Raw genomic sequence first — 25,653 nt, forward strand, 5'->3', positions numbered from 1 at the left:
TATATATATATATATATATATATGTCAGTAGACACATATATTAGAGAGAAAAGCCGGTAATTCAGTGCGGTGTACAGTAAAATCACACTGACAGCTTACAGTAGAATAGGTAGAATAAATGTGTACACATAGAATAGGATTATATATATATATATGTCAGTGAGACACAGGGAGCTTTCTAGGTAATTTCCCACGATCTATGAACAGCCAGCAGAGGGCGCCTCACCGCAAATGAAGCTAAATATAGATCATTGATCTATTTTTAGCCTCATTCCCTGGGGTTTTGCAGCGAGGAGCAGCCTGCATTAGCACAGCTCCTTGCTGCAAAATGTTTTAACCCCTTCAGAAGGATTTACATCGTTGGACGTTACAGATCTGCGGAGGGTAAGTATATTGTTGGTTTATTATGTTTTTTTACTCACAGAACGAGGGTCTTCAGTGACTGGATTGGGCGTTGAATAAAATACTGCAACAACCATTGTTTTTATTTCATTAAAATAATTGTACAAAATGTGTTTGTGTTTTATTTAACCCTTTACTAGTATTGGATTAATAATGGATAGGTGTCATAATTGACGCCTCTCCATTATTAATTAGGCTTAATGTCACCTTACAATAGCAAGGTGGCATTAACCCTTCATTACCCCATATCCCACCGCTACACGGGAATGGGAAGAGAGTGGCCAAGTGCCAGAATAGGCGCATCTTCCAGATGTGCCTTTTCTGGGGTGGCTGGGGGCAGATATTTTTAGCCAGGGGGGGGCCAATAACCGTGGACCCTCTCCAGGCTATTAATATCTGCCCTCAGTCACTGGCTTTACTACTCTGGCGGAGAAAATTGCGCGGGAGCCCACGCCAATTTTTTCCGCCATTTAACCCTTTATTTTAAGAGCTAGAACGGCCAAATTTTGCAGATACACACTACTGACATTAGTAGTGTGGAATCTGCAAAAAAAATGGAGAGAAGACATGGTTTACTGTATGTAAACCATGTCTCAAATCATGTCGGGTTTTAGGAAGGAGAAGGAAAAAGCCGGTAATTGAATTACCGGCTTTCAAGCTGTCTAGCGCTGGAATAAATATTAATATATATACATATATGTGTCTCACTGACATATATATACCTATTCTATGTGTACACATTTATTCTACCTATTCTACTGTAAGCTGTCAGTGTGATTTTACTGTACACCGCACTGAATTACCGGCTTTTCTCTCTAACAGCGCTGCGTATTTCTCGCAAATCACACTGCTTGTCCGTGTGTAATCCGTATTTTTCACGCTTCCATAGACTTTCATTGGCGTATTTCTTGCGCAGTACGGTGACAAACGCAGCATGCTGCGATTTTGTACGGCCGTAGAAAGCCGTATAATACTGATCAGTAAAATACGGCAAATAGGAGCAGGGGCATAGAGAATAATTGTGCCGTATTTTTTGTGAGTTTTACGGACGTAGATTCTGCGCTCTTACGTCCGTAAAACTCGCATGTGTGACGGCGGCCTTAGAATTTGTATTATGGCAAGAAAAAAGCAGATAAGTAAAGAAAAACGAGTGGCCATCATTACTTTAAGAAATGAAGGTCAGTCAGTCCGAAAAATTGGGAAAACTTTGAAAGTGTTCCCAAGTGCAGTTGCAAAAACCATCAAGCGCTACAAAGAAACTGGCTCACATGAGGACCGCCCCAGGAAAGGAAGACCAAGAGTAACCTCTGCTTCTGAGGATAAGTTTATCCGAGTCACCAGCCTCACAAAATCGCAGGTTAACAGCAGCTCAGATTAGAGACCAGGCCAATGCCACGCAGAGCTCTAGCAGCAGACACATCTCTACAACAACTGTTAAGAGGAGACTTTGTGCAACAGGTCTTCATGGTAAAATAGCTGCTAGGAAACCACTGCTAAGGACAGGCAACAAGCAGAAGAGACTTGTTTGGGCTAAAGAACACAAGGAATGGACATTAGACCAGTGGAAATCTGTGCTTTGGTCTGATGAGTCCAAATTTGAGATCTTTGGTTCCATCCACCGTGTCTTTGTGCGACGCAGAATAGGTGAACGGATGGACTCTACATGCCTGGTTCCCATCGTCAAGCATGGAGGAGGAGGTGTGATGGTGTGGGGGTGCTTTGCTGGTGACACTGTTTGGGATTTATTTAAAATTGAAGGCACACTGAACCAGCATGGCTACCACAGCATCTTTCAGCGGCATGCTATTCCATCCGGTTTGCGTTTAGTTGGACCATCATTTGTTTTTCAACAGGACAATGACCCCAAACACACCTCCAGGCTGTGTAAGGGCTAGTGACCAAGAAGGAGAGTGATGGGGTGCTACGCCAGATGACCTGGCCTCCACAGTCACCAGACCTGAACCCAATCGAGATGGTTTGGGGTGAGCTGGACCACAGAGTGAAGGCAAAAGGGCCAACAAGTGCTAAGCATCTCTAGGAACTCCTTCAAGATTGTTGGAAGACCATTCCCGGTGACTACCTCTTGAATCTCATCAAGAGAATGCCAAGAGTGTGCAAAGCAGTTGTGGCACCCCTAGGGATATTTGCCACAAAAATAGTTACTGACAGTAAGTACAAATACTAAAATAGCAAGACTGCACTACCACCTCCGGCCAGAAGGGGGAGCTCCAGAGACTCCCCTTGATCCATTCTGGTCTGAGAGAAGAAATGGCAGTTGGGCCAAGGAGCTGATAGTGAGAGGTCATACAGTTGAATCTCTAACAGCCCTGTGACTGTTACCAGGCCTAAATCACCGGCCTGAGGAGAAGAGGGATAGAGAAAAAGGACATTGTGAGAACCGGGTAGCATTAATCACTACCCAGAACAGGCGCAAAGACGGATACCGGATCCGTGGCTGTATTCATTATATATAATACAGCAACCGGAAAAACGTGAGGTGATATCAGCTTCACTAGGGCCGGACGCAGCAACAGACACAGAGTTCAGCGGTACTCCCAGAGGGGGTAAACCGATAAAAGGACTCGGGTTGCCCGTCGAACCAGGACCCGGAGGGGACAGATTGGGCCGGCAGCCAGTTCACATACAGCAGCAGGGCCACACAGAAATTGCGCACAATAAGAGGCGAAGACCCCGGCAGGGTCAAAGTAACTCAGAGTTCCCATACAGACTCCGGTGACAGGACTGGTTGTAAATCCTTTTATGTTAAAGTAAACTGGTTAAACGTTTCAGTGCCTCAGTCTTTCATTTGGACAATAGCCATCTATCCAGGATCGGGATCGTCACCGCTGGGAGAACCTGCTGCTGATCAAGTAAGTGCCTGTCCCCTCATGATACCCCTTACACTGTGCATTGCCTGAGGCCACAGCACCGGGTCAAGCCACCCGTGACATCCCCCTCAAGAGACAGACTCCATTGGTCCGGTGCTGGGTATCCCGGTCTCCTGGGCGTCACAATTGGCGTCACGAACAGGATCTAGCCAGCCCGTATACCGGGTATTGTGTGCCGTGATTGGAGCCCAAAACTGTGAAAACTGGGATGAAAAATCTTGAAAATTGACTTTATTAAAGAAAAATCCATTCCCCATTGAAAACTATTGAAAGTGACTTTTCCCCATTGGTTATAATGGAGTAAAGATGGCCGCCATCCCCTGAGGTAATCACTTCATAACCGTTAGGCACGAGACTGTTAATTGAGCTACGCCATCACCTGAGCCCCAGTCTAACTGAAAAACTTCAGAATCCGCCATTACAGAGCGCTGTGGGTGGGAGCAGCAGGGGGCGTGTCATTGTGGGCGGCACCAAGCTGAGCGCTCTGACATCAGAGCAAGGGGAAAATCGATCCTGCTGCACAGCGGAATGAATCTACACTATCCCGACGGAAGCGGAGGACCGGAAGGGTCCGGATTAACTAAGGGGGCACAGTATGTCGCAGCACGGAGACGCCGCAGCACCCGCCAACGCTAATGCAGCTGAAAGACAGAGTGTCAATAGAGAGTCCGGCAGCGCAGCGGTGCAAGGAGTGGCGCCCATCATGCCGGTGCTGATGCCATATACCCCGGGTGTCCCATGGCTTCCAATGTATGAAGGTGAGCCTAATACCCTTGACGATTTCAGAGAAAAGATGCTGGCCCATTTTGACATGTTCCCTGTGGGTGAAGTTCAGCGTGTTAGTCTCCTGATGATGCAGTTAAGTGGCCATGCTAAGCGAGAAGTCACAGCATGGGCAGCTGATCTAAAAGGCACTGTTGAACGCATATTTGCTGGATTAAAAGCTACATTTGAAACCACGGCCAGCAGCAAAGCTAAAATACGATTCTTTAATTGCAAACAAAAAGCTAATGAGGGCGTGAGAGACTTTGCCTTAAACCTGCAGGAAGCCCTTAAATCACTTACACTGGCTGAACCCATTTTTAACACCGGAGCGGATAAACTGCTAAGAGATCAATTTATTGAGGGACTCTACACCCCTTCTCACCGGGGGCATGTGAGCATGCTTGTTTTTAAGAACCCTGAATTGACATTTGCCCAATTAAAGGAGAGCGCTATACGTCTCCAGCTGGCAGAGGCACCTCGGGATCAGGATCCTGCGCAACCCATGGCAGAGGCACCTCAACAACAGGGAGTGCCAGTGACATCAGCTATGTCTGGGGCCATTGCTAAGCCCCTGGGGCCCAGTACTAATGAGGCTCTTCAACAAAAGCTTGACTCTTTAGCTGATGTTGTTGCTTCAATGGCTAAAACCATGCAGGAGATGAGAGGACACAAGATGAAGTTGGCAAACTGTAGAGAGGATGTTCCATGGATGAGACCCCGGAGATACCCGACATGGAGAGGACAACCCCGCGACCGCTACCAACCGGATGGACAGCCCATTTGCCGCCGTTGCCAGCAGCCAGGCCACTTTGCACGAGATTGTGATTTAAACGGGAATCCCCTGGGAATGCGGGCCGCTTCGCAGGAATGAACTTTCAAGGCCCAACACCCTGGCACGACAGGTACATCGGAGGACGACCCATTATCCCGATCGTGCTGGACGGAATTCCCCTCAACGCTTTGCTGGACACAGGTTCCCAGATTTCATCTATACCGTATATCCTTTATAAGAGGTACTGGGCTGATGCAGATATTGATAAAGGGCCCTCTGATGTTGAACTAGATATATGGGCCAGTAATGGTAAGTTGGTACCGAAACTAGGATTCAGGGAGATGACCATAAAGATTGGTAAAGTAGAACTGAAGAAACAGGGTATAATTGTTGTTGATGTTGACCGGCGGAACTGTGAACCAACTGTATTGATAGGAATGAATGTGTTAGAGAACTGCTTTTCCGAAGTCATTTCTGTCTTACAGCAAATTGCTGAAACTGCCCAATCCTGCCAGCAGAGAGTTCTCCGGAGGGAAATAAAAGTATTGATGTTAAGGCAACAGGTAGAAGTTGCAGGTGGAGAAATCGGCAGTGTGAGGGTAAGTGATCCAACGTCTATTGTAATCCCACCAAAAAAAGAAATGCTGGTATGGTGTAGAGCAGCCATTGGTACTAAGGGACGAGATTATCAAGCCTTAATAGAACCAGTGTACACCGACAGCAGGCCCACTATACTCACAGCACGAGGGATAGTCGAGGTACACCGGGGACGAGTGCCGGTACGACTTTTGAACTGTGGAGAGGAAGAGGTCACTTTGCCAAGGTATGCTACAATGGCAAAGCTATATACTGTTGACAACAATGCCATCACAACCATTGAGCCCTTAAAACCAACCTGTCAGGTGGAAGGCAATGGCTCAGATGGAGAAATGGAGGATTGGTGCCAACAGCTACACGTGGGCATAAATTCAACACCTACCCATCAAAAACAAGGGGTTTATAGGCTAGTGACGGAATATGAACAAGTCTTCAGTAAACACCCATTGGACTTCGGACGGATAGAAGGGGTAGAACACACAATCCCCACAGGTGACCATCCCCCAATAAAAGAAAGATATAGACCCATACCGCCCGCTCACTATCAATGTGCAAAAGATATGCTGAGGGAAATGAAACAGGCCGGGGTAATAAGAGACAGCTGTAGCCCCTGGGCGGCCCCTCTAGTGATTGTCAAAAAAAAGGACGGAACCATGAGAATGTGCGTAGACTACCGGAAGATTAATAACATCACCCATAAAGACGCCTACCCCTTGCCTAGGATAGAAGAGTCCTTAACTGCTTTGAAATCTGCTAATTATTTTTCCACCTTAGACTTAACAAGCGGGTATTGGCAAGTCCCTGTGGCTGAGAGAGATAAGGAAAAGACGGCATTCACCACACCAATGGGTCTATGTGAATTTAATCGCATGCCGTTCGGACTCTGCAACGCATCCGGTACCTTCCAGCGGCTGATGGAATGCTGCCTCGGACACAAGAACTTCGAGACCGTCCTCCTGTACCTAGATGATGTGATCGTCTACTCAATGACTTACGAACAACACTTAATAGACCTGGCAGAAGTGTTCGAAGCCTTATCCAGGTATGGCATGAAAGTCAAGCCATCCAAATGTCACCTTCTCAAGCCAAAGGTACAGTACCTGGGACACATCGTGAGTTCGGAGGGAGTAGCACCAGATCCCGAGAAAATAAGCGCCATAAGGGATTGGCCAAGACCTACCAGCGCAAAAGAAGTGAGACAATTCCTGGGATTGGTGGGTTACTTTGCAGATTTATAAAAGGATTTACCAAGTTGGCAGCACCCTTGCAAGACACCTTGGTAGGGCAGACGAAGAAACCTTCAAACCGAAACCCTCCTTTTCAGTGGAACGACGAAAGGGAAGACTCCTTTGAACAACTAAAGAAGGCACTAACCGGAGAAGAGGTTCTGGCATACCCAGATTACCATAAACCTTTCATCCTCTACACCGATGCCAGTAATGTGGGACTAGGAGCGGTGCTGTCACAAAAGCAAGAAGGTCGGGAGAAAGTCATCGCCTTTGCAAGTAGAAAGCTCCGGCCTACTGAAAGAAATTCAGAAAATTACAGCTCCTTCAAATTGGAACTACTGGCAGTAGTTTGGGCTGTGACGGAGCGTTTCAAACACTATCTGGCCGCTGCAGAATTTATTGTCTATACTGACAACAATCCGTTGACCCACCTGGACACAGCTAAATTAGGTGCGTTAGAACAGCGATGGATAGCCCAGTTATCTAATTACAACTTCATAATCAAGTATCGAGCAGGTCGCAAGAATGGAAATGCCGATGCCCTATCCCGGATGCCACACTTGAGAGATGTAGAAGAGGAAACGGGGGAGCTTGAAGAAATTGAACTACCAGCCTTCCATCGTCCCAAGGCAAAACATCATCAGTCAAGTACCTATCAGAAACAACAAGAGGTGAATTTTAATCCGTTAGCACACCATAGATGGGCTGACACCCAAGACAGCAATCCGGCTGTGAAGTTGGTGAAGGAACTGCTGACTGAGCAAAGTGCATATCCCGATGAGGATGCCCCAGAAGAGACGCATCAACTCTGGAAAGAGAGAGGCAAAATGTTCCTGTATCAAGGGAAGCTCTGTAGAAGATACACCAATCCGAAAACACATGAATTGGTTTGGCAGATTATTGTGCCTAAACAAGATGTGAAGATGGTCCTCGAAGCTTACCATAATGGTGCTGGTCACTTCGGTTGGAAAAAGTTAGAAGTACTTCTAAGAGAAAGATTTTATTGGGTCGGGATGAGAAAATCAATTGAACAGTGGTGCAGAAATTGTGGCCCGTGCAACCTCAGAAGAAACGATCAAAAGAACCAAAGAGCACCACTGCAGCCCATAATCACCAAACAACCACTTGAACTTGTAGCCATGGACCACGTGAAGTTGACACCAAGCCGGTCCGGCTATGTCTATGCCTTGACCATCGTAGACCATTATTCACGTTTCTTGGTAGTAGTACCCGTAAAAGATCTGACAGCAAAAACAGCAGCCAAAGCGTTCCAAACGTACTTTTGTAGACCCCATGGATATCCGGAACAGGTTCTCACCGACCAAGGTACAGCCTTTGAATCAGAGATCTTCAGAGAATTCTGTAATATGTATGGTTGCAAAAAGATCCGGACGACGGCCTATCATCCACAAACAAACGGCTTATGCGAGAAGATGAACCATATTGTAATAGACCTACTAAAGACTTTACCTGAGACAGAAAGGAATCAATGGCCAGAGAAATTGCCTGACTTGGTGGATCTGTATAATCATGTCCCGGTGAGCTCCACCAACTGCACCCCAGCTTACCTTATGCGTGCAAGACCCGGCCAATTACCAATCGATCTAGAAATGGGAATTCTGAAACCAGACGCAGAAGTTCAAGACTCCAATTGGGATATCATACGGCAAAAGCAGTATCGCCAAGTGCAAGAGAGTGTGGAAAGAAGCCTTCAGCAAACTAGAGAAAGACAAGAGCGAACTTTCAACCAGAATGCTCTAGCGACCCCATTAAGACCGGGTGACCAAGTGCTCAAGAGAAATCGTCGAACCAATAAACTGGACAATCAGTGGGAAGCCGTACCCTACACAGTTTTACCAACAAGAGTGGATAATCCTAAAATGTGTCTCATTAGCAAAAACGGAGGCTTAACATCTGTACTAGTGTCAAGAGACAATCTTAAATTATGTCCGGAAGCATTGAAAGAGCCAGACGTTGTCCAGCCAGAACCAGAAGTTATTCAACCCATACAGGTTCAACCAGTAAAGGAAAAAGAAGAGGAAGTGTATCACACCTGTATAGGAGACTTTCCCAAAACCCTACTAACATACCATGGTGCAGTAGTGGTTCCCATGGTGGCCTTTTACCCAACACCGAACCCAATACCAGAAGTCCCAAGACAGGAAGAGGCTGACCCCGTACTACAGGAGGTTCCAGGCCAGGAAGAACAGATTCCTGGTCAGAGTAATCCCATTCACGGTGGACTTGCCAACTCCATAGTCGTGGAATTATCTTTAGCAGAGCGGGCAGATGCTACATCCGCAGTAGACAGTAGTACACCACATGAAGAGACACCGCTATTACGTAGATCACAGCGTAGTACCCAGGGTCAATTACCGGCCAGGTATGCAGATTACCAACTATAAAGCTCATAATGTGAATTGTATATATGTTATGCCGTATATAGTTAAACAGAAAATGTAGTATAGTCATTGCTATCAGTCTGCAACGTTTAAGCCCAGTGCCTACAGAGACTTGTCTGTATGAACTTATTGCATATTCTTGAACTTTTTATCAGCCCGGAGGCACTAAATCAAAGCTCCGGAAAGACTGCTTTTTGAACTTTGCTTTTTGCTCTTTTTGAACTTTCTTTAGACTTTATATTGATAACTCCGTTGGAAAAATGGAACTAAATTCCTGGACACTAAGTACAGTGCCGTTCCTAATACCTTCAAGGATAGAACTGTATTAATGGACGCTATTTGAAGTGACTTTTTACAGAACTCTATTTTTGTTTCCTTGAGTGGTTTTTGTAACTTTTCATTTTTAAGACTCTGTACATATTAATTGTTATTTCAAAATGTTATTGTCCCACAGTCCCGGAGTACTGTTCTTAACTAAGGGGGAATGTGGCACCCCTAGGGGTATTTGCCACAAAAATAGTTACTGACAGTAAGTACAAATACTAAAATAGCAAGACTGCACTACCACCTCCGGCCAGAAGGGGGAGCTCCAGAGACTCATAGTAACATAGTAACATAGTAACATAGTTAGTAAGGCCGAAAAAAGACATTTGTCCATTCAGTTCAGCCTATATTCCATCATAATAAATACCCAGATCTACGTCCTTCTACAGAACCTAATAATTGTATGATACAATATTGTTCTGCTCCAGGAAGACATCCAGGCCTCTCTTGAACCCCTCGACTGAGTTCGCCATCACCACCTCCTCACTCCCCTTGATCCATTCTGGTCTGAGAGAAGAAATGGCAGTTGGGCCAAGGAGCTGATAGTGAGAGGTCATACAGTTGAATCTCTAACAGCCCTGTGACTGTTACCAGGCCTAAATCACCGGCCTGAGGAGAAGAGGGATAGAGAAAAAGGACATTGTGAGAACCGGGTAGCATTAATCACTACCCAGAACAGGCGCAAAGACGGATACCGGATCCGTGGCTGTATTCATTATATATAATACAGCAACCGGAAAAACGTGAGGTGATATCAGCTTCACTAGGGCCGGACGCAGCAACAGACACAGAGTTCAGCGGTACTCCCAGAGGGGGTAAACCGATAAAAGGACTCGGGTTGCCCGTCGAACCAGGACCCGGAGGGGACAGATTGGGCCAGCAGCCAGTTCACATACAGCAGCAGGGCCACACAGAAATTGCGCACAATAAGAGGCGAAGACCCCGGCAGGGTCAAAGTAACTCAGAGTTCCCATACAGACTCCGGTGACAGGACTGGTTGTAAATCCTTTTATGTTAAAGTAAACTGGTTAAACGTTTCAGTGCCTCAGTCTTTCATTTGGACAATAGCCATCTATCCAGGATCGGGATCGTCACCGCTGGGAGAACCTGCTGCTGATCAAGTAAGTGCCTGTCCCCCCATGATACCCCTTACACTGTGCACTGCCTGAGGCCACAGCACCGGGTCAAGCCACCCGTGACATCCCCCTCAAGAGACAGACTCCATTGGTCCGGTGCTGGGTATCCCGGTCTCCTGGGCGTCACACAGTCATCAAAGCAAAAGGTGGCTACTTTGAAGAACCTAGAATATAAGGCATATTTTCAGTTGTTTCACACTTTTTTGTTAAGTATATAATTCCATATGTGTTAATTCATAGTTTTGATGCCTTCAGTGAGAATTTACAATTTTCAGAGTCATGAAAATACAGAAAAATCTTTAAATGAGAAGGTGTGTCCAAACTTTTGGTCTGTACTGTATCTGTTCTATATATATATAGTTTACAGTTGGTAACACTGTATACACAAGAATATCCTCAATAATCTTTGATTGGTACTATAATTAGTGGCTTGGGACAAATTATAATTAGTACCGGGCTGAGCACGATCAAACTGTACCATGAAGCCTTCTAAAACAGAGTCAATTAGGAACTAATTATAGGTCAATTACAGTTAAGAAGTAAAATAAGAGCAAAAACGTGAAGGTAGAAAAGGAGAACAGGAAGACAATTTAGAAAGTTCCATTCTTTATTTAAGTGCAGTATTTGTGAGTTAGTTTCTAATGTCTTCAGCTAGACCAGCAATGCACCGGTATGTGCGGTATGGTACAATGTCATGCAGATAGCCCCATACAATCTCTTGGTTCCAATAATCTAAAGTATAGCTGGTAGTTGAGTTTGTGCAGCCCACAGAACCATTTCCCATTTGCCATCAAGCAGTCCCTTTGCTCCCTTCGCCTGTTACTATGAAGAGGTGCTCTACTAGAACAGTATCTCTAACACTGTAGCAGGCAGCAATTCCTCCCCAATACTGTGCTGGCTGCTAACCTCAGTTTATTGCTTGTGGTTTCCCACAATATGTTACCTTTGTCAACCGTTAGACTGTGCCTAGTGTGTCTGCAATGCCTTTAATAGTGTGATTGTAGTGTTGCAAGTAATCTTTAAACTGTGCTGTCTATCCTGCCAATGTCCCGTAACGCCATGCTTTCTGTCCTGCCCGTGCCCCCTAATTTGTACTTTCTAACCTCTCAGTGTCCCCTAATTTTGTGCTTTCTGTCCTCCCAGTGCCCCATTATTTTGTGCCTTCCCCCCTGCAAGTGCCCCCTAATTATGTGCGTTATGTTGCCCAGAAGCCCAAATGCTTACTGCTTTGCCAGGGCATGCTATTACTATTTCTACAGACTCAGTGCCCAAAAATACTTTGCTTGCTACCGCTACACATAGGGGCCAATTTGTCAACGTTTTTACTCCACAAAAGTGTTGTAAAGGCTTCGAAAAGTTTTACATTTTTTGTAACATGCAGTTGCAACCTTTGGCATTTTCACAACACCTTGAATCAGCTGTGACAGAATGAGCAGAGCTGGAGAGGAGCTGGGGTGGGACGCCTGTCCAGCCTGCCCATCCAACTCATGAAAAGTGGTGTTTTTTTAGCATCACAAATGTTACTCCAGTCCACGACTCGAGTAACATTTCTGGCCCGGCGCACGGAGGCACAATCTACACAGATGAGGCACCAAATTCATTAAGTGGCATGCGCCTCTTAATGAATTTGGTGCCTCTTCGCCATCAAAACTGGCGTAGTGAGAGTGTGCACCATGGTCCTTAGTTGTAGTCATGGTTTTTTGTGAAGAGACGGTGCCTTTATGCAAGCGATAGGAGCCACCACCCTAGTGAGCGCTGCTTACTATTTCTAAGTGGCTCTCACTGAAGGTAAAATCACAGAGTTGTGTTGCCGATCCGACAGAAACCTGCCCACCCAGCCTGCAGCTCAGGTGAAGGTAGGTTTCAAGCGCATTGGCGTGGGAGTTATATTTTCTCAGTGGCTCCATGAGTTCTCATGACCCATTTCAGAAAATTCTCTCCTAACAATGGCAGAAAATATGGCAAACACTCTGAAAAACAGAAATATGGTACCAGATATCCAAGTGGTCAATACTGTCTTGGCCCCACTGTAAGAAGACGAGACATAACAGAAAAAAATCACCAGTACTGTGCGGTATTTGTGCAATAAAATTGCCATCTACTGTCCAAACGAGACCCTGTGTAACTAATCAGAAGAGGGAGAGCTTCAAGGAGGAAGAACCAGGTGAGGCGACCTTAACAATGCAGTTCATAATACAAAAGACCATCACATCAAAATGTGAGGAGATTTGGCGCCAAATGAAGGAACGGACAGAATGTGTATCAAGAAAGGCTCTGAGAAGTAGGTGACAGAAGAAGATTGACTGAGGCAATGGGCTGTGGCACTTCTGTAATCAGAACACTGTGGTGCCAAGCGAGATTTGGAATACAGACAATATTCGTCAGGACTCAAAGACCCGATCCATGCCAGGCAAGCTCCAGAATCCAGACTGCACTAGTTAAGGCCCGAAAACTTGACCTGCGCCCATCAAAACCTGGAGTTCAGATTACACCAGTCAAGAGCTGAGGCCAGGCCATCTCTCCAGGCACAAGAGACTGAAGATCCAGTAGAAGACTCCGCTTGGGTTATGTCTGCGGTGATAAACTGGATGCACGAGTGAGCCAGGCCATTGCTTCCAGTACCGACGTACATGGGTTTGTCTGGTCTAATGCAACAGACAGGGTGGGGCCTTTTGAAGCGAAGGCTTGTTAGACTTTGTCAGGAGGAATTTTGGCCTCACGAGAAGAACCTAACCCTGGCTAAGGTCTGTTAGAAGAAGCTATAATACAGTAATTTTCTCTAGGACTAGCTGTCAATCTCTTTGTCAGAAGTTATAGGAACATAAAACCAGACACTGTTTTAGTAGCTAGAGTGAACCTGAGGATTCTTTATATATTTGTTTTGGTGTATTTCTTGCTGTAATTACCCTGTCTAACATTCATCGACGTAGCTATAATTATTACAATTCCCACCATAAAATGAAAATGGTTATTTCTGCCTTGTGTTTTGCCTGTGCATTGCATCCGGTCACCTGCTTACACCAGCACTGGTCAGCATGGGGCACCATACCATAGAAAAGCTCAACTCTATTTGCAACAGCATCAGTACAGTAGTAAAATTGTAAGAGTACCATACAAAAGTGTCATCTTAATCCGACATAGATCACCAAAGCATTAGCCCTCTTACTTCACATTACTATAGACCTCACAGAACTTTCTCTAGGCTTCCAAACAGCTTGTCCCTCACTTTTTACAGGTCAATTGGCTTATCTTGAATGGGCCTGACTCTCTTCACCACCCAAGTCTACTTATTCCAAAGGACAAGAAGAAATAGGCCGCTTCACAGGCCTCAAGGCTGTCAACTCTCATTATCCACTGGTCTTTCTTTTCTCTCACAATAGAAATTTGACACAACCAACACTTTCTCAGATATGTGTTATGACCTGGTGGTTAGGAGCACCCGGCACGACCTGATGGTTAAACTCACACAGGACAAGCTCTGGGATGTGGGAGCTCTGCTGACCGCAGGCCCTAATCTATCACAACAACTAGAAATAGCCGTGGAGCGTTCCTGACTCTCCCTAGACGCCTCTTCACAGCACTAAGAGCTAGCTAGCCCTAGAGATAGAAAATAAAGCCTACCTTGCCTCAGAGAAATTCCCCAAAGGAAAAGGCAGCCCCCCACATATATTGACTGTGAGTAAAGATGAAAGTCACAAACGCAGAAATGAAACAGGTTTCAGCAAAGGGAGGCCAGACTTACTAAACAGACAGAGGATAGGAAAGGTATCTTTGCGGTCAGCACAAAAAACTACAAAAGACCACGCAGAGTGTGCAAAAAGACTTCCGCACCGACTAACGGTGCGGAGATGCCACTCTGCATCCCAGAGCTTCCAGCTAGTAAGGCAAAATCATGATATCCAGCTGGACAAGGCAACAATGAACAAATAATAACTGGCAGGAACTTAGCTTCTGCTGAAGTAGACAGGTCACCAGAAAGATCCAAGAGCGAACTGAACAAATGCAGGAACATTGACAGCTGGCATGGAGTAACGATCTGAGTGGAGTTAAATACAGCAGCCAACCAAAGGATAAATCACGTCACCTGTGGAAGGAACCTCAGAAGCAGCAGCTCCACTCACAGCCACCAGAGGGAGTCCATGGACAGAACTCGCCGAAGTACCATTCACGACCACAGGAGGGAGTTCGACAACAGAATTCACAACAGGACCCCCCCCTTGAGGAGGGGTCACCGAACCCTCACCAGAGCCCCCAGGCCGATCAGGATGAGCCAAATGAAAGGCAGGAACTAGATCGGCAGCATGAACATCAGAGGCAAAAACCCAGGAATTATCTTCCTGACCATAACCCTTCCACTTGACCAGGTACTGGAGTTTCCGTCTCAAAACACGAGAATCCAAAATCTTCTCCACCACATACTCCAACTCCCCCTCGACCAACACCGGGGCAGGAGGATCAATGGAGGGAACCATAGGCGCCACGTATCTCCGCAACAACGAGCTATGGAACACATTATGGATGGCAAAAGAAGCTGGAAGGTCCAAACGAAATGACACAGGATTAAGAACTTCAGAAATTTTATATGGCCCAATGAAACGAGGCTTAAACTTAGGAGAGGAAACCTTCATAGGAACATGACGAGATGACAACCAAACCAAATCCCCAACACGAAGTCGGGGACCAACACAGCGCCGGCGGTTAGCGAAGCGTTGAGCCTTCTCCTGGGACAATGTCAAATTGTCCACCACATGAGTCCAAATCTGCTGCAACCTGTCCACCACCGTATCCACACCAGGACAGTCCGAAGGCTCAACCTGCCCTGAAGAGAAACGAGGATGGAAACCAGAATTACAGAAAAAAGGAGAAACTAAAGTAGCCGATTATTAAGGGCGAACTCAGCCAAAGGCAAGAAGGACACCCAATCATCCTGATCAGCAGAAACAAAGCATCTCAGATATGTTTCCAAAGTCTGATTAGTTCGTTCGGTTTGGCCATTAGTCTGAAGATGGAAAGCCGAGGAAAAAGACAAATCAATGCCCATCTTAGCACAAAAGGACCGCCAAAACTTTGAAACAAACTGGGAACCTCTGTCCGAGACGATGTTCTCCGGAATGCCATGCAAACGAACCACATGCTGGAAAAACAATGGCACCAAATCAGAGGAGGAAGGCAATTTAGACAAGGGTTCCAAATGGACCATCTTAGAGAAGCGATCACAAACCACCCAAATGACCGACATCCTTTGAGAAACAGGGAGATCAGAAATAAAATCCATGGAAATATGCGTCCATGGCCTATTCGGGACCGGCAAGGGCAAAAGCAACCCACTGGCACGAGAACAGCAGGGCTTAGCCCGAGCACAAGTCCCATAGGACTGCACAAAAGAACGCACATCCCGTGACAAAGAAGGCCACCAAAAGGATCTAGCCACCAAATCTCTGGTACCAAAGATTCCAGGATGACCAGCCAACACCGAACAATGAACCTCAGAGATAACTCTACTAGTCCATCTATCAGGGACAAACAGTTTCTCCGTAGGACAACGGTCAGGTCTATCAGCCTGAAACTTCTGCAGCACGCGCCGCAAATCAGGGGAGATGGCAGACAAAATTACCCCCTCTTTAAGAATACCCGCCGGCTCTGGAACACCCGGAGAGTCAGGCACAAAACTCCTTGACAGGGCATCAGCCTTCACATTCTTAGATCCCGGAAGGTATGAAACCACAAAATCAAAACGGGAGAAAAAGAGCGACCATCGAGCCTGTCTAGGATTCAACCGTTTGGCAGACTCGAGATAAGTCAAATTCTTGTGATCCGTCAAGACCACCACGCGATGTTTAGCTCCTTCAAGCCAATGTCGCCATTCCTCGAATGCCCACTTCATGGCCAACAACTCTCAATTGCCAACATCACGAGAATTTTCTAGAAAAGAAGGCACATGGTTTTATCACCGAGCCATCAGAACTTCTTTGCGACAAAACAGCCCCTGCTCCAATCTCAGAAGCATCAACCTCGACCTGAAACGGGAGCGAAACATCTGGCTGGCACAACACAGGGGCAGAAGAAAAACGACGCTTCAACTCCTGAAAAGCCTCTACAGCCGCAGAGGACCAATTGACCACATCAGCACCCTTCTTGGTCAAATCAGTCAACGGTTTAGCAATACTAGAAAAATTAGCAATGAAGCGACGGTAAAAATTAGCAAAGCCCAGGAACTTCTGCAGGCTCTTCACAGATGTAGGCTGAGTCCAATCATAAATGGCCTGAACTTTAACAGGGTCCTTCTCGATAGTAGAAGGGGAAAAAATGAAACCCAACAATGAAACCTTCTGAACTCCAAAGAGACACTTTGACCCCTTCACAAACAAGGAATTCACACATAGGACCTGGAACACCATTCTGACCTGCTTCCCATGAGACTCCCAATCATCCGAAAAGACCAAAATGTCATCCAAATATACAATCATGAATCTATCCAGGTACTCTCGGAAGATGTCATGCATAAAGGACTGAAACACAGATGGAGCATTAGAAAGCCCGAATGGCATAACCAGGTACTCAAAATGGCCCTCGGGCGTATTAAATGCTGTTTTCCATTCATCGCCCTGTTTAATTCGCACAAGATTATACGCCCCTCGAAGATCTATCTTGGTGAACCAACTAGCCCCCTTAATCCGAGCAAACAAATCAGACAACAGCGGCAAAGGATACTGAAATTTGACAGTGATCTTATTAAGAAGGCGGTAATCAATACAAGGTCTCAAAGAGCCATCCTTCTTGGCCACAAAAAAGAACCCTGCTCCCAATGGTGACGACGACGGGCGAATATGACCCTTCTCCAAGGATTCCTTTATATAACTCCGCATAGCGGCGTGCTCTGGCACAGATAAATTAAACAGACGGCCTTTAGGAAACTTACTACCAGGAATCAAATTAATAGCACAATCGCAATCCCTATGAGGAGGTAGGGCACCGGATTTGGGCTCTTCAAATACATCCCGGTAATCTGATAAAAACTCAGGGACTTCAGAAGGAGTGGAAGGCGAAATTGACAGCAATGGAACATCACCATGTACCCCCTGACAACCCCAGCCGGACGCAGACATAGATTTCCAATCCAACACTGGATTATGGACCTGTAGCCATGGCAACCCCAAAACGACCACATCATGCAGATTATGCAACACCAAAAAGCGAATATCCTCCTGATGTGCAGGAGCCATGCACATGGTTAATTGAGTCCAGTACTGAGGCTTATTCTTGGCCAAAGGCGTAGCATCAATTCCTCTCAATGGAATAGGATACTGCAAGGGCTCCAAGAAAAAACCACAGTGCCTAGCAAACTCCAAGTCCATCAAATTCAGGGCAGCGCCTGAATCCACAAATGCCATAACAGAATAGGACGACAAAGAGCAAATCAGAGTAACGGACAAAAGAAATTTAGACTGTACCGTACCAATGGTGGCAGACCTAGCGAACCGCTTAGTGCGCTTAGGACAATCGGAGATAGCAGGAGTGGATTCACCACAGTAAAAACACAGCCCATTCCGACGTCTGTGTTCTTGCCGTTCAGCTCTGGTCAAAGTCCTATCACACTGCATAAGCTCAGGCCTATGCTCAGAGAATACTGCCAGATGGTGCACAGCTTTGCGCTCATGCAAACGCCGATCGATCTGAATGGCCAAGGACATAGACTCATTCAGACCAGCAGGCGTGGGAAATCCAACCATGACATCCTTAAGGGTTTCAGAAAGACCCTTTCTGAAAATTGCCGCCAGGTCACACTCATTCCACTGAGTAAGCACAGACCACTTTCTAAACTTCTGACAGTACACCTCCGCTTCATCCTAACCCTGACACAAAGCCAGCAAGATTTTCTCTGCCTGATCCACTGAATTTGGTTCATCATAAAGCAATCCAAGCGCCAGAAAAAACGCATCAACATCACGCAATGCAGGATCTCCTGGCGCAAGGGAAAATGCCCAGTCTTGAGGGTCACCACGCAACAAAGAAATAATGATTTTTACTTGTTGAACGGGGTCACCGGGGGAGCGGGGTTTCAAAGCTAGAAACAGTTTACAATTATTTTTGAAATTCAGAAACTTAGATCTATCCCCAGAAAATAAATCAGGAATAGGAATTCTAGGCTCTAACATAGGATTCTGAACCACAAAATCTTGAATGTTTTGTACCCTTGCAGTGAGATGATCCACACAAGAGGACAGACCTTGAATGTCCATATCTACACCTGTGTCCTGAACCACCCAAAGGTTTAGGGGAAAAGAAAGACAAAGCACAGTGCAAAGAAGAAAAAAAATGGTCTCAGAACTTCTCTTATCCCTCTATTGAGATGCATTAATACTTTGGGCCAGCTGTACTGTTATGACCTGGTGGTTAGGAGCACCCGGCACGACCTGATGGTTTAACTCACACAGGACAAGCTCTGGGATGTGGGAGCTCTGCTGACCGCAGGCCCTAATCTATCACAACAACTAGAAATAGCCGTGGAGCGTTCCTGACTCTCCCTAGACGCCTCTTCACAGCACTAAGAGCTAGCTAGCCCTAGAGATAGAAAATAAAGCCTACCTTGCCTCAGAGAAATTCCCCAAAGGAAAAGGCAGCCCCCCACATATATTGACTGTGAGTAAAGATGAAAGTCACAAACGCAGAAATGAAACAGGTTTCAGCAAAGGGAGGCCAGACTTACTAAACAGACAGAGGATAGGAAAGGTATCTTTGCGGTCAGCACAAAAAACTACAAAAGACCACGCAGAGTGTGCAAAAAGACCTCCGCACTGACTAACGGTGCGGAGATGCCACTCTGCATCCCAGAGCTTCCAGCTAGTAAGGCAAAATCATGATATCCAGCTGGACAAGGCAACAATGAACAAATAATAACTGGCAGGAACTTAGCTTCTGCTGAAGTAGACAGGTCACTAGAAAGATCCAAGAGCGAACTGAACAAATGCAGGAACATTGACAGCTGGCATGGAGTAACGATCTGAGTGGAGTTAAATACAGCAGCCAACCAAAGGATAAATCACGTCACCTGTGGAAGGACCCTCAGAAGCAGCAGCTCCACTCACAGCCACCAGAGGGAGTCCATGGACAGAACTCGCCGAAGTACCATTCACGACCACAGGAGGGAGTTCGACAACAGAATTCACAACAGATATGGTCCCCAAACTTTAGAAGGATCTCATACTTTTTGACTCCTTCGATTCATGATAACAATCTGACCTTACTGATTGGGACCAACCTGGCACTTTTGAACCTCTCGGTCTCCATCTCTAGCTCTCACCAGCAATCCCATGGTAGCTTATTTAAGGCCACTCAGTGCAGCTTCTATTTAAGGGGGCTCACCATCATTTGCTCCCAATGTATTTTGCCTGAAGCCCGGTCACACAACTCATTGTCATTAAACCTACTATACTCTCAGGCCTATTACAGATTCCTTAGGCACATCATGTGGTCTTACCACACACGATCAGACTCCAAATCAATACATGAGCATGCTTACCAGGGCCCCAAGCCTCTGAGCTGACCTACAAAGGCTCTTCTACCAAGACGAGTGGCTTCAGCCACACACTTCAACTTTCCAATATCAACTACTTTTAATTGCCTCCTTCTGACCTCTTCTACAACAAAGCCGTCTTAGCAGATAATATTATTATATAACCTCCATGCATAAGATGTATGCAGTAACAAGGGGAAAAATAATGGACTTAGTCGTATAGACAAATAGTCACAGTAGTATGAGGTGGTAAAGATTATACCCATTAAAAGTAACTCAGTCACCTTGTTAATAGAAGGAAGCTTTTTCAAACATTTATATATTTAGATGTAAAAGTAGAAGTTAAAATACATTACTATTAAAATATTGTTGGAACTATTAAAAAGACAAGCATATTATATATGTATCACAACCATAGATCAGTCTTTACATGCTGAGTGCAATTCCCTTCAAGCAAATTCTACAGTTCCAGAAAAAGGTTAACTTCAGTGACAAAGGAAATTATGAATATAATAGAAACCAGGGAAGCGTGAAAATGAAGTCATTGTGTTGAGAAAATATAAGATATGTATAAGATTATTAAAAATAAAATATTCCTGTATATTTATGAGTTACAGAGCTGAATAATAATTCACATTAATATTTGCTAAATAGGCAGGTTCTAATGAGCTAATTCATGGCCATACTATATGGTGTACAAAAATAGCCGTAAAGCCCCAGGTTTGGTGCCTAAGCTATCTCTCTACCCACAAGAAGACATGATTGCTATAAATGACAAATGATAGAGGGGGGAAGTGTTACATATTTTGTGTTGGAGAATAGGAGCATCAATTTGACAATGATTATTATCTATGTTGTTGGTAGTGCCAATCCAAATAAGCTTTTATCGAATTACTGTGGACCAATGTTCCTTGTAAGGTATTATATCTCTAGTACATGAGCTTGTCAAAACTGGTAATTAATCTTTGATGGATTTAACTAATTTTCTTGTTTAGAAGTCATCACTGTCCAAAACCTCTCCTTTATAATTACCTTAAAGTTAGACTACATTCACACATCCATGTGTTACCATCTGATAGACACAGTCCGATTTTTTCCCTCAATTAAAGGGAACAGGTCAGCATGAACCAGAGCCTGGTTGAATGATTTCAACCAGGTATTTTATTCTATGAAACACTCTGGCATTACAGAGAAGTTATACTATGACCAGGGGCAATAGGTGAATATGAGACTAGTCCAGCTCAACCTCTGGCTGGCTCTTCACAGCACCACTGCAGATGATTGTCACAGGTCCATCTGCTGACCGGGGTTGGAGTTGAACTAGCCTGATCTCCTGCTATGACTGTATCTTCAAAGCAAATTTTCTCTGAAATGCTGAAGAGCTTTATAGAATAAAATACCTGGTTGCAATCCGGCAACCATTCTCCAATCCATGCTGTCCATTGTTTAGACAGCAAGAAACAGATGGCAAGTTCTCTTTTAAAATGGATGAAACTCAGTTGGAACTCTGGTTAGCGTTTCATCTGTTTTACACAGATACCCATACATTTTAATGGCCAAGGTTGATTCACCAAATGGACAAGAATAGGACATGCTATTCACATGCGCATGCCATGCACACTATGGGTCAGTGTGCTGTTCAAGAAAATGATAGACAGCTGCAGAACGTATCACATGGATGCTATAGATCAGTGATCACCAGGATCTGTGATGACACAAGAGCAGTGAATCATAGAATGATAGAGTTGGAAGGGACCTCCTGGGTCATCTGGTCCAACCCCCTTGCTCAAAGCAGGATTCACTAAATCATCCCAGACAGATGTCTGTCTAGCCTCTGTTTGAAGACTTCCATGGAAGGAGAACTCACCACCTCTCGTGAACGCCTGTTCCACTCATTGATCACCCTAACTGTCAAAAACTTTTTCTAATATCTAATCTGTGTCTTTTCCCATTCAGTTTCATCCCATTGCTTCTAGTCTTTCCTCGTCCAAATGAGAATAAAGATGATCATTCTACAATGTGACAGCCCTTGAGATATTTGTAGACAGCTATTAAGTATCTTTCAGTCTTTTTTTTTGCAAGCTAAACATTCCCAAATCCTGTAACCGTTCCTCATAGGACATGGTTTGCAGACCTGTCACCATTCTGGTCGCTCTTCTCTGAACTTGCTCCAGTTTGTTGATGTCTTTTTAAAAATGTGCCCAAATCTGGACACAGTATTCCAGATGAGGTCTGACCAAAGAAGAGTAGAGGGCAATAATGACTTCGCGTGATCTAGACTGTATGCTTCTATTAGTACAACCCATCATTGCATTTTCCTTTTTTGCTGCTGCATCACACTGTTGACTCATGTTTAGTTTATGATCTATTAGCATACCCAAGTCTTTTTCACATGTGCTGTTGCTTAGCCCTATTTCTCCCATTCTGTATATGCTTTTTTTTCATTTTTATTGCCCAGATGTAGTACTTTGTATTTTCTTTGTTAAAAATCATTCTGTTAGTTTCTGCCCACTGCTCCAGTTTACTTATATGTTTTTGAATCCTCTCTCTTCTCGAGAGCTAGCCCTCCAAGCTTTGTAGCATCAGCAAAATTAATCAGTGTGCCCTCAATTGCTTCATCTAAATCATTGATAAAGATGTTGAACAATACAGGGCCCAGGACAGAACCCTGTGGTACCCCATTTGAGACATTCTTCCAACTGGATGTGCAGCCATTTACGACCACTCTTTGGGTCCGATCACTAAGCCAGTTATGAATCCACCTAAGGCATCCAACAGTTGCCTTGTACGTTCCATACTTAATCATTTTTTCAAGAAGGATGGTGTGAGATACTTTGTCAAATGCTTTGCTGAAGTCAAGATATACTATAACTACAGCATTTCTCTGATCTGTTATGACCTGGTGGTCAGGACAATAATGGACCTGGTGGTTAAGAGCACACGGAATGACCTGATAGTTACTGATAATATAGGACGAGCTCTGAGACGTGGGAACTCTGCTGACCGCAATCCCTAATCCTATCACACACACTAGAAATAGCCGTGGATTGCTCCTAACGCTCCCTATGCAACTCGACACAGCCTAAGGAACTAGCTAGCCCTAAAGATAGAAAAAATAAAGCCTACCTTGCCTCAGAGAAATTCCCCAAAGGAAAAGGCAGCCCCCCACATATAATGACTGTGAGTAAAGATGAAAATTACAAACACAGAGATGAAATAGATTTAGCAAAGTGAGGCCCGACTTACTGAACAGACAGAGGATAGGAAAGGTAGCTTTGCGGTCAGCACAAAAAACTACAAAAAGACCACGCAGAGGGCGCAAAAAGACCCTCCGCACCGACTCACGGTGTGGAGGCGCTCCCTCTGCGTCCCAGAGCTTCCAGCAAGCAAGACAACAATCAAAACTGCAAGCTGGACAGAAAAATAGCAAACCAGAGAAAAACAAGCAGGAACTTAGCTTCTGCTGGGAAGACAGGTCACAAGAACGATCCAGGAGTGAACTAGACCAATACTGGAACATTGACCGGTGGCATGGAGCAAAGATCTAGGTGGAGTTAAATAGAGCAGCCAGCTAACGAATTAACCTCGTCACCTGTGGAAGGAACCTCAGAAGCCGCAGCCCCACTCACCACCACCAGAGGAAGCCCATGGACAGAACCAGCCGAAGTACCATTCATGACCACAGGAGGGAGCTTGACAACAGAATTCACAACACTGATCCACCCAGTCAGTGATTCTGTCATAGAAGGAAATTAAGTTAGTCTGACATGACTTATTAGTTACAAACCCATGCTGACTCTGGTTAATCACTTCATTCTTATCCAGGTACTTACATACATGTTGTTTAATAATTTGTTCAAAGAGCTTTCCTGGAGTAGAAGTCAGACTCACCGGCCTATAGTTCCAAGGGTCCACCTTCTTCCCCTTTTTGAAGATAGGAACAACATTTGCTCTTCTCCAGTCTTCTGGGATTATGGAGAGTGATTCAAAAATGTCTGCTATCTCCTTCAGTACTCTGGGGTGTAATTCATCTGGACCTGGAGACTTGAATTAATTTATGTTAGCTAAGTATTTCCTCACTATCTTTCTGTTTATAGATATCCTTGATTCTTCTATTTCTTTAATAGGACAGTGAGATCAGTTGATGTTACATTTCCTTTCTGAGAAAAAACAGATGCAAAATAGGAATTCAAAAGTTCGGCCTTCTCAACATTCTTTCTTACCATTTCATCATTTTCATCCTGTAAAAATCCTATAGCATCTTTTACTTTTCTTTTATTTTTGACATATCCCCAAAATCCTTTTTTATTGGCTTTTGACGTCTCTTGCAAGCCTTAATTCATGGTCAGCTTTAGCTAATCTGAGTCGTGCCCTGCAGGTTCTGCAGGCAGCATTATATCCTTCTTTAGATATGCCTCCCTCTTTCCATTTGATAAACATTTTTTTCTTCCTTTATTAGCATGTGTTTAAGTGATCATTATCACCTCTTCACAGTCCTTGGAATTGGAGTATCTTGCCTTTGTTAGAAGCTAATTTTTGTTTGGTAATTTTTTTTTTTGGCTGTTATGTAAGAGCTTAAATATATACACAGACACATATGGTTCTGTCGGGTTTCGCTCAGGTTGTACTTGAAGTATTAGGCCTTAGGTAGCGTTCACACAGGCAAAGCAGATTTGTTCCAGAAACATGCAGTTTTTATTCCTTTTTACAGGCTGCTCAGCACCAAACCTATAAACCTAAATCCCTAACCTGTTCAGGACACTGACTAAGTCGAACAGACCCTGGCGACTCATACATGGCTGAGCTAGCCTCAGTTTGAACAAACAAAACAGCCATTGTCCATAGTAACCATTGATACCTGCAGTTCTCTTCACATGGCCTGTGCAGAATCTTCTCAGAGAGGGACTCTGGCAAGTCTCTCTCTTCAGCTCCAAGCAGACAGACACTCCCCCAGGAGACTGCCACGCATTGAACCTACTTCCTGCCTTCTTAGAGAAACACTGTGGGTGCTTCTAATCAAACACTGCAGAGCTGGGAAATAACCCCATCCTTCCCAGTTATGCTACAGCCCCTGTAGATGAGCCAATTCATACCTTTAAACATCCACCGATTAGCTTTATAGCTAATAAGGGACAGGATAGGGGACATTCCATGCACACAGAACAATCATTAATACTATTGTTCTGTTTGCATAGAATATCAAGTTATTGTCAGTACCTGGCTGCCAATAATATGATTTTTAAACTTAACATTTTCACAGCTGATGAATGAATGTTTTTCTCATTTATAGAGTGATAAATGGGCTGATAGTAGGGAATGAGCATTCACACAAACACTCCTTTCCTGATTATTAGTTTGTGTAAATGGGAAATTACATAAACAAATTCACAAGTACTTAAAGGGGCTTTCCCATGAGTAAAGTTAATTTTAATCAATATTTTAGTCAATAGATCTTGGAATAATAATAATTTCCACAGGGGAATGTGTTTAAAAAAATGTTCCTGTGCTGAGATAATCTTTTATAAATGTGTCCCTACTGTGTGCTGTGTAATGGCTGCGTCTGACCATACAGGAACTTGATCTAATCATACCACAGCTCCTGGGCAGGGGACGAGGCAAAAGAG

General features: G+C 44.7%; 1 protein-coding gene across 1 annotated transcript in view; it reads left to right on the forward strand.

Annotated features, from left to right (window-relative positions):
* GAD2 (glutamate decarboxylase 2) overlaps positions 1-25,653 on the forward strand; it is a 117,826-nt gene that overhangs the window by 49,679 nt on the left and 42,494 nt on the right. The window lies entirely within an intron of this gene.

Source organism: Ranitomeya imitator, chromosome 6 (assembly GCF_032444005.1).
Source record: "Ranitomeya imitator isolate aRanImi1 chromosome 6, aRanImi1.pri, whole genome shotgun sequence".
Classification (NCBI taxonomy): Eukaryota; Metazoa; Chordata; class Amphibia; order Anura; family Dendrobatidae; genus Ranitomeya; species Ranitomeya imitator.